We start from the raw sequence: 8,069 nt of genomic DNA, 5'->3' as shown, positions 1-8,069 counted from the left end.
TCTTAAAAACAGAGACTAGATTCAGGAAGGTTTAAAGTCAAACTAGTACCGGGTAGAAACGTCAACTCTGACATAATCAGAAGAGTTAAAAAAGGAAAACTGGAAAGGAAGAACTTTTCCATGATTCATTTAATGGTGGAAATTAAATGAATGCATTTAATATAGCTATTTAATATAGCTACATGGTGTGGCCTCTCATTTTTTAAAAAGTGAGGTTTAGTAGATGTACAATGTCGTGCTAGTTTCTGGTACACAGCCAAATGGCTCAGTTATACATGTGTATATGTGTGTATACACACACACGCATATACATATACACTCCTTTTATTTTCTTTCCCATTATGGTTTATTTCTGGCTACTGAATACAGCTCCCTCTGCTTTGCAGTAGGACCCTGTTGTTTATCTGACATGGTCTCACTCTTAACAAACACCGGTGGAGGGAATTCCCTGGGGGTTCAGCGGTTAGGACTTTCACTGCTGAGGCCGGGTTCAGTCCCCGGCCAGGGAACTAAGATCCTGTAAGCGACGCAGCATGGTCAAAATAAACACAAACAGGCAAAAGTGATGTATGAGTGCTTGATTTTTAACAAGGACCTACTGTATCACACAGGGATCTCGCTCGGTGTTATGTGGCAGCCTGGACGGGAGGGGAGTCTGGGGAAGTGTGGACACATGTATGTGACGGCTGAGTCCCTCTGCTGTCTCCCTGAAACCAAGAGCATTGCAAACTGGCTCTACCCCAACTCAAAATAAAAAGGTAAAAAAACACAAAGAATATTTGGTTTTACAGAGAGGTTTCCCAGGGAAGAAGAAAACTCAATGATTGGTGAATAGTTGTTTGTGCCAGACCCTGTGTGGGCTCGTTTTATCCTCATGGGCACCTTGATAACCAGCTGAGATGGGGATTAACGCCCCGTTTCACTTGGGAAAACGCAGGATCAGCGGTTGTGTACCTTGCCTCGACATCGCACAGCTGCCCAAAGAGAGAAAAACTCAACGGCAGCGTGAACTCAGGTGTGCCCACACCACTCGAAATGCCACGACTCAGCTCCTCCTTATGACGTATGGGACTTAGGAAGAGCTGTGCTCGCTGTCTGCTGCTAGACACATCATCAGAAAAAGCCAGTGCAATGAATTGGTTGAGAACCAGGTCTCTGGAGCCAGACTGGCTGGATTCACAGGCTGGCTCTGCTTCTTACTTGCTGTGTGACCTTGGGCCAGTTTCTCTACCTCTCTACGCCCACGATTCCTAAGGGATAATCATAGTACTTGTTTCAAGTTGAGAAGATTAAATGAACTGGTGTGTGTCAGTCACTTAAACGGTGCTGGTACAGGCTTCCCTCTCTTCAAGCATCCATATTACCCAAGCTTTATGTTTAGTCTACCATGTTATAACTCGGGGACAGAATGTTCCACCCGGGGTTAAGAAGGCAGCAGGCCAAGGCATCTGTTCTTTAGAGCAGCCTTCACGTCTTTATTCCTCAGGCTGTAGATCAGAGGGTTCAGCATGGGGATGATGACTGTGTAGAAGACAGACACCACCTTGTTCTGCTCCGCGGAGCTGCGCGAGCTGGGCTGGGTGTACATGAAAGTGGCGGTGCCGTAGAAGAGGCAGATGAGGGCAGGGTGGGAGGTGCAGGTAGAGAGGGCTTTGCTCTGAGCTTCCAGGGAGCGCACCCTGCATGTGGCCACCAGGATGAAGCCATAGGAGACCAGGGTAAAGGTGATGGTGCAGAGGAGAACCAGGGCAGCAGAGGCGTCAGCCCGGGCCCTGTGTCCGCAGGCAGGCTGGAGCACCGGGGGGATGTCACAGAAATAGTGGTTAACGGTGTTGCGGCCGCAGTAGGGCAGGCTGAAGAGGTTCCCGGTCAGCAGAGCTGAAGTGGCAACAGCAGCCGTGCACGTGGCCGCCACCAGCTGGACACACGGACGTGGGGACAGGCGGCTGGCGTGGAGCAGAGGGCGGCAGATGGCGGCCAAGCGGCCTTGGGCCACGACGGCCAGGATCAGACCCTCGGCGCTGCAGAGGAGCGTCCTGAGGGCCATCTGGGCCACGCGGCCCGCGAGGGAGACGGACTGGCTGGAGGCGAGCAAGCCCCCTGCAGTCCCGGGGTGTTCGCGTGGAGGAGGAGGAGCCTACGGCGGCGAGCACGCTCAGGAAGAAGTACACGGCGTGCGGAGCCGCGGCTCTGCGTGGCTCAGGCTGACCGCGCCCAGGTTGCCCAGCAGGGTCGCGGGGTAGGCGGGCAGGAACAGAGCGGAGAGGGCGCCCCGGAGCCCCGCGCGCGCCGCGAGCCCCGCAGGACCAAGCCGCTGCCGCGCGTGCGGTTCTCAGCCGCGCCGCACCTGCCAGGCAGAGGCGCCAAGTCCGCCCCGCGTGCACCCGCGGGGCAGACGCGGGGTCCGGGCCGACGTCCGCCCAACGCCCCGCGAGCGGGCGCTGCCGGCGGGGCTGGGGCCGGGACGCTGGCCTGCACTGAACCCCTGCTGTGTGTCGCCTGCTAACCCAGCTCCTAAACAGCTGCGAAAGTGCACATGCTTTCTCTTTTCGATATGATGCCCATTTAACTGTGGACAGTAGCCAAGACATGCGAGCAGCCTAAAGGCCCCCCGACAGCGGAAGAGGTCAAGAAGACGTGATGCATGTGTACAATGGACTATTACTCAGCCACGAAGGGAGTGAAGTGCTGCCGTCTGCGGCAACGTGGATGGACCTAGCGATCACACTAAGTGAGATAAGCTCAGGAAGAGCAAGACAAACACCACATGGTATCACATGTGGAACCTAAAGTATGATGCCAGTGAGCTGGTCCATGAGCCGGAAACAGACTCACAGACGCAGAGAACGGACGTGCGGTTGCAAAGGGCTTGAGATGGGGAGGGGTGGCGTGGGAGTTTGAGATTAGCAGATTCAGATTACTGAATACCCTAGTGTGTATACAAACCATGGTATGTATATAAAACTATGTGTATACTAACTGTTACAAAGAGAATGGATAAACAAGAAGATCCCACTATATAGCGCATGGCACTGTAGTCAGTACCCTGTGATAAACCATGATGGAGAAGGATATGAAAAAGAACCTTTATATACGCCTAACTGAATCACTGCTATATAGCTGAAATCAATACATTATTAATCATCTGCACCTCAATAAAATAAATTTAAAAATATATACAACTCCAGAGACCTGGTTCTCAATCAATTCATTGTACTTAAAAATATTATGCCCCCTTATATTTAGTGAGATTAGCAACTTGACCAAGGTAAGAAAGCTAGGACATAGGAGAGTGGGCTTAGTACTCAGTGAAATGAATTATCATCAGTCTATTAGGTACTTTGGTCACTTCCTGTCCCCAAATTTCCTGTTCCATGGGAAAGTGGCATCACTAATGAGTGTTGCGGGCCTGGTGTGTTGGCCCAGAGGGGGAATACATGGCGGTACTAATCTGTACTTTATTTTGGGGCAAAGGTCCCTCCGGCCAGGGATGCAGGAGACCGGGCCTAATGTCACCAGAGCACAGGTGACGCAGAAGAGCAGAGGTTTGTCCCTGTGTTACAGGCTGGATTGCATCTGTCAGGAAGACTTGCTGAAGTCCTCACCCCTGGGACCTGTGACTGTGACCTGATTTGGAGATAGGGTCTTTGCAGGTGTGAGCAAGTTGAATCATATTCGATTAGGGCGGGCCTTCAATCCACTGTGACTGGGGTCCTTATGAGAAGAGAAAGTGGGGGCTCCCCTGGTGAAGTGGGGGCTCAGTGGTGAAGAGTCCCCCTGCCAACACAGGAGACACGAGTTCATTCCCTGATCCGGGAGGACCCCATGTGCCGCTGAGTAACAGCCCATGTCACTCAGCAACTGGGAGCAGTTACTCCACAACTGGGAGCCCACCGCAACAAGAAGACCCAGCACAGTCAAAAAACCCACGAAGATTAAGAAGAGAATGTGGAGACACAGGGAGGAGAATGCCCTGTGAAGGATCAGACACAGGGAAGACGGCTGTGTGAAGACAGGCAGAGATTGGGGTGACGCTGCCACAAAAGAAGAGATTGGGTGATGCGAAGAGCTGACTTGTTGGAAAAGACCCTGATGCTGGGAAAGATTGGGGGCAGGAGGAGAAGGGGACGACAGAGGAGGAGATGGCTGGATGGCATTACTGACTTGATGGACATGACTTTGAGTAAATTCCGGGAGTTGGTGATGGACAGGGAGGCCTGGCATGCTGCAGATCATGGGGTCACAAAGAGTCAGACACAACCGAGTGACTGAACTGACTGCCCCAAGCCTAGAATTCCTAGAGCTTCCAGAAGTTGGAAGAGACAAAGAAGCACCCTTCCCTCGAGGCTTCCGAGGGAGCTCGGTTCTGCCAGGAGCTTCACGTTGGACATGTAGCCTCTGGAACTACAAGGGAGCATATTTCTCTTGTGTGAGTCTGCACACTTTGTGGGACTTTGTTACAACAGCCCTTGGAGACTCACACTCCCTTCTGGGGACCCTCCTGGCTCTTGATGGAGGCTCCTGAGCCGTTGGTAGGAGCCTGGGGTTTCTGATCTGTCTGCGACAGAGCTGAGACTCCAAGGGGAGAAAATGAAACGAAATAGAGCCAAGTCTGTTTTGTTATTTACTAGCAACTAAGAGAAAGATTGGAGAAGGCAATGGCACCCCACTCCAGTACTCTTGCCTGGAAATTCCCATGGACGGAGGAGCCTGGTAGACTGCAGTCCATGGGGTCGCGAAGAGTCGGAGATGACTGAGCGACTTCACTTTCACTTTTCACTTTCATGCATTGGAGAAGGACATGGCAACCCACTCCAGTGTTCTTGCCTGGAGAACCCCAGGGATGGGGAGCCTGGGGGGCTGCCGTCTATGGGGTCGCACAGAGTTGGACACGACTGAAGTGACTTAGCAGCGGCAGCAAGAAAAAGATTTGTCCGGGCTAATGGGCAGCTACAGTAAATATGAAAATTCCCTTTCGGCAAAGCCATAAGCAAAGAACAAACTGCTGCGCGTCAGCTATGAACAGCCGAAGGCAGCAGGCCGCTGCAGATCTGAGGCACTTGGGCCTGCGGCCGGCAGGTTCTGAAGGCAGAGCTGGAGGCGAGCTCTGTCCCCGGCGAGCACCGCTCAGCCCTCGCACGCCCACCTCCTCGACCTCCCCAGAGGGGAGTGCTCCCAAGCACTTCCTTCTGGAGAACCCTGCTATCTAGACTTTCAGATCGCCGCGGCTGCTCGCTGTCCTGAGGGGAAACCCTGGGGTGGGGTCCCGGCCAGGGTCTGCTCTCTTTGGCTGGGCGTCTGTTCGGTTAGTGGAGTGTCGGTTCTGGATTGGGGCCTGTGGCTTTCCAGTTGTTAAAATTCGTAATTCTGAACGGTCTGGATGGAGCAAAGGCGGCGTCTCTTTAGAGTGTCTCAGATAACGAGAAATAGGTGGTGTCTGTGTGTGTCTTAGCCACTCAGTCCTGTCTGACTCTTTGCCATCCCATGGGCTGTAGCCCGCCAGGCTCCTCTGTCCATGGGATTCTCCAGGCAAGAATCCTGGAGTGGGTTGCCCTTCCCTTCTCCAGAGGATCTTCCTGCCCCAGGGATCAGGTCTCCTGCATCACAGGCAGATTGAACCCTGGTCTCCTGCATCTCAGGCAGATTCTCTACCGTTTGAACTCCAGAGAAGTCTAAATCAGGTGGTGTCTAAATCAGAGCTACTGACATGACTATGTGGTATCAGCATGAGGGGGCAACTCACTCTCTTGCCGATAAGAAGGGGATATTTCTTCTGCGCTTATGATGTGTCCTTCCCTAAAGCGAGGACCCACTGTGTAACAGTCCTGACGCCCCCTTCTCCTAGAGGAGGACTTTTTGTGATCAGTGAGTTTGGGATAAGGCACTGGATGTGTCTAGCTCTGCTTGGTTCTCTCTTTTGCTTTACTAGAAGCACAGGTTTTGCTCTGCTCTGCTTCTCCGTAACGTAGATCTGAAAACTAGGTCATTGTCTGTCTGATTTTTAAGACCACTTACAAGGCTGAGTCATGTTCTGCAGCACCAGGTTTTTTTCAGTCCTGCAGGTGTTATTTTCCTCTCTGTCTGCCTTGCTTCTACCTCCTCTCCCTTAATTGGTTTAGAATTTGCAGAGAGGAGAGATGCTAGCTGTTGGGATGCTTCAAGACCTCAGAGAAAACAAGAGGGGAGCTGGCAGGCATGCTCTGCCTGGCCTGTCTCTTCAAGGCGTCCATGAGCTGAGTCAGGACACTGATAGGGTTAAGGGGTGAGGTGGTGGAAACAGTGGGTGTGGTTGGACCTTGGGGGACCAGGGTTCACAGTGGCAAACTCCTGGATGAGAGAGCCGGCTCCAGCGCCTCTGCTGAGATGCTCACGAGGGGCTGCCGTGGTGAGGAGAGTGCGTGAAGGAGACTGAGGTGTCCTGATGTGAAGGAAAGAGGAGGCTTGTCAAGGTCAGCAGAGGGGTGGCTCGTGAACGTGGAGGTCACCGAAGGAGGGAGAGTCCCTGAGAGTTTCTGCGGGTCTCCTGTTCCCACGGACACCTTCCAGGGTCGTGGATGGGTCCCGGTTCGCTCTCTGACACCCCTGCTCTTTCATCGGGCACAGGAATTGCTGTTTTGGGCTATCACTTTAAATGCTCAATAAGTGAAAGTGAAGTTGCTCAGTCAAGTCCGACTCTTTGCGACCCTATGGACGGTAGCCCACCAGGCTCCTCCCTCCATGGGATTCTCCAGGCAAGAATACTGGAGTGGGTTGCCATTTCCTTCTCCAGGGGATCTTCCCAACCCAGAGATGGAACCCGGGTCTGCCGCATTGCAGGCGGATTCTTTACTGTCTAAGCCAGCAGGGAATTCGAGGCCCTATGAATCAGTACACAGGTTTGCTTTTTAACAGGAGACGTTCACTCACCAGTTCTGGTCATTTTTAACCATGAGGAAATACTGTCCAACTTCTGGAGGACGGGCCTCAAGAGCCCCTAAGTGGAGAGCAGCTGTAGGCATTTAAGCAAGATGGCGACATGGTCAGACTAAGCTGTTAAAATGAATTCAAGGGAAATTAGACAGGAGGCAGGAGCTACATTTGGCAACTGGTCACAGTGGCCTTAGCTGAGATGATGTTGTCTTATTGACTCATAGATAATCTAATGCCCTTATTAGGACTGGAGATACAACGGAGATGAAGGTAGGGGAGATCTTTGCTCCCAGAGACAGAGGAAAGGTTAGGGAAAGGGTTGGGAGACGGATTTATCCCTGCTTGCTCTTTAATTAGATATGCGGGCTGAAGGAGAGTCAGGCGTGACATCCCGGGTCCCGGATCGAGTGATGGAGTGGACAACTGTGTCATTCACTCTAACAAATAATAGACTTGAGGAGGGATGTGTTGAGTTCCATTGTTTTAAAAAAAACATTAATTTATTTATTTGATCTTAGTTGTGGCATGTGGGATCTAGTTTTCCCTGACCGGGATGGAACCCAGGCTCCCTGCACTGGGAGGGCGGACCCCCAGGGAAGTCCTGGTGAGATCCATTCTTGACAGAGAGAGCCCAGCACACAGAGCCGGGAGACAGGGGGGTCTACCATCCTGAAGCTTGGGAGGAAGCTCTTTGTAGGAGACGGAGGCCTCAGAGTTGATGGACATGTTCGGCCATTCAGAACATGCCTGTTGTGTGCGTGCTGAGCACAGAGTGGGAGTGAGGACCCAGTGGTCAGGGCAAACAGACATGGTGCCCCTTCTCCTGGAGCTCAGAGGGAGAGCCGAACACAGATCACTGAAAGTTGCAACTGGGGCAGTAAGTCCAACATGGAGGTCCTAATGCTGTAAGCCTAAAACGTGGACTCAAGAAGACCAAGGAGCATTTTCCCCAGGAAGAGCTTTTTCACAGAAGAGTGGGCACAGCCCATGCAAAGGCCCTGAGGTCCGAGCAAGCCTTGCGAGGCTGAGGAGCTGGAAGGGGCCAGTGCTGGCAGAGGGCGATGAGGGAGGGTGTGCAAGCCGAGACCGGCAGGCGGGCAGCGCTCTGGGACACTTAGCGAGTGCTGTCTGCCAGGCGCCGCCCTAAACACCATTCCTGT

At 52.7% G+C, this 8,069-nt stretch overlaps 1 pseudogene; it reads right to left on the bottom strand.

Moving 5' to 3' along the window:
* Positions 1-1,423: 1,423 nt before the first annotated feature.
* LOC136174603 (olfactory receptor 5P56-like) lies at positions 1,424-7,635 on the bottom strand (annotated as a pseudogene).
* Positions 7,636-8,069: the final 434 nt, after the last annotated feature.

This window comes from Muntiacus reevesi, chromosome 9 (genome assembly GCF_963930625.1).
Source record: "Muntiacus reevesi chromosome 9, mMunRee1.1, whole genome shotgun sequence".
NCBI classification, from domain to species: Eukaryota; Metazoa; Chordata; class Mammalia; order Artiodactyla; family Cervidae; genus Muntiacus; species Muntiacus reevesi.
Note: the sequence above shows the minus strand (reverse complement) of the source record. Positions and strands in the feature narration are given on the sequence as shown.